Here is a 2300-nt window from a genome sequence, read left to right as displayed (position 1 = left end):
TTTCACTTATCATACAAAAATGTAATTTCATTTTATTAAAAAAACAACATTGTCTTCGCGTTATGTAATTGCACATTTAATCATATTTAGGGTAAAAAGAGCTTTTGAAAAAATAAAAATTATTCAGCAAAAAAAAAAAAAAAAAACCAGAAAATCCTGGCTACTCTAAACCTGTATTAATCTTTTCAACATCAGTGTGATACCTTCACTCCGATCTGTGTATTTAATTCTTTTGCTTCTTAAACCAGTACGGAATTTTTCCTTCCCATGTATTGTTCTTTTCCTAAATTCGTCATTGTAAAAATGCCCAAGTTAATCAACATTCTTAGATGCACATAAGAAAACTAAAACGTTGATCGTTAATACCATTTCATATTGGAGGGAGAACCATTTCTCTTAATTGATCGAGAAATTATAACTATTTAAAATGCTTTTAATATGTGAAATTAAGATTACTGATTTCAATTGTAGGGTTTTGTTTTGTTAGTTGTTTTTTTTTTTTTTCATATTATCAATAATTTGATATTTGTATTGAGTTTTTAAAAAAAGATCTGCAATTGGGCGAGGAGGAGGTGGGGATAAATATTTGTTGCAAACCTCAAATTACAAGAAATTACTTTTAAACAAAATGGAAAAGTTGAAAAAATAAAAAACTGCCGTGACCAGGATTTGAACCTGGGTTATTGCGGCCACAACGCAATGTCCTAACCACTAGACGATCACGGCTGTTTAGTCATATCACTCTTCTGATTATTTTCTTGAATATCCTCTTAAGTAAAGGTTGTACCGGATGTCCTGTGTATCATGTACGGTCAGTTTTTATCTAACTGAGTGTTTTAGGGGTAGTCAGGCGTGCACTCGACAGAAAATAGCAGCCCTATGAACAACAGTCGAGTGTCGTCACTACCAAAAAGATCGCTTACTTTTTATCCACTTTCAACATTCTGGATTTGCTACCGTAAAAGCTTTTTTTGTTGTTCTATTGAATGAGTTAAATGGAAACATTTGAGCTGTTTATAACAGCAAACAAGATTGTTTCCTTTCATAGAACTGGTATTATTATAATAAATTTTGCTAGTAATCGCATGGTTATTAGCTTCTTGTTAACAGGTATTTGCATATTAATTGTTATTTATAAATTGCAATGTCGGTTGAAAGAAATTACTTCACAAGTGTGTTGGTATTTTAAAGCTGATTACATCAGATTTGGACATCGATTTCCATTTGAATGATTCATTTCTTAAGATTTCTTACATACGAAAGATTATTCACCTGTAAATGTTTTATGAATTTGAAATCTTGGGATGGAAGAGGAAATTTATAACGTGAAACTCTATTATGATTCTACCAGTGAAGTTTTTTCATGGCAGAAATAATCACACAACCCTCTCTATTAACACAACACACATACTGTGTATTTAAAATAATTTAGTGCTTAAATTTCAATTTTATCTCTTTTATTCTCCACCACAAAATAAACAAATGAATTCACAGAATATAAGGTGTATTACACAAAGTAACTGCGAACGGTTTTTGGTTGCACTGTAACCTTGTAATAAATGTCTCGCATCGAAACCTTCCAAATACAGATTGAAGGATCTCCTCTGGGATGAACAGCTAATAATTGAATGAAACAAATCAGGTGTGATTATCACAGAAAATCGACAACCAAAACTTGCTTTGAATTTTTAAGTATTTCTTATTTTTAGGAAATATTTTTATATAATATATTATTGTAAATGAATGGTTTAGTAAATATTTCTGAAAATAAATTAATATTTTTAAATAAAATTAAAAAAACTTTATTTTTGTTAATACACCTTTTCCTGGAAAATTGCAACTTATTATAAATAAGTATGTTATCGTAGGATGAAATCATGAGGAGAATCGGAATTTAGTGATTCGATTGATGATGATTCATTCAATCCAATACTCTTGGAGGATAATGCATGGCAATGCTGTAGCCAATGAAGTTCTAACTGAGGCTCGGCTATTGCCGTTACCCTCCTGCCGTGATTCGAGCTTTAATAGCTCAATAACACCTTATGCCTAAACTGTCCTCTACAGATAACGGGGAAGATGAAAAGCATTCTTGCTTCGCCCCTTTAAGCCAGTCCTTATAAAGACTAATGATGAAATCATCGTTGTATTCTATTCTAGTAAGCAACTTGCTTTGTAGTAAGATGACATAACACTAATGAAGGTTGCCGCTTTGGAAAAAAAAGATAAAACAGGTTGCGCCACTCGTTTCTTCTATTTTCGAAAAGTTCGGATTCTTTTTGGACGGAGGGTGTAATATC

General features: G+C 31.7%; 1 non-coding gene across 1 annotated transcript; it reads right to left on the bottom strand.

Annotated features, from left to right (window-relative positions):
* Positions 1-654: 654 nt before the first annotated feature.
* Positions 655-726, bottom strand: TRNAH-GUG (transfer RNA histidin (anticodon GUG)). Its single transcript has one exon. It is a non-coding gene; the product is annotated as a tRNA-His (tRNA).
* Positions 727-2300: the final 1574 nt, after the last annotated feature.

This window comes from Typopeltis vanoorti, chromosome 8, assembly GCF_054136105.1.
Source record: "Typopeltis vanoorti isolate ZY-2024b chromosome 8, IOZ_Tvanoo_1.0, whole genome shotgun sequence".
NCBI lineage: Eukaryota > Metazoa > Arthropoda > Arachnida > Uropygi > Thelyphonidae > Typopeltis > Typopeltis vanoorti.
Note: the sequence above shows the minus strand (reverse complement) of the source record. Positions and strands in the feature narration are given on the sequence as shown.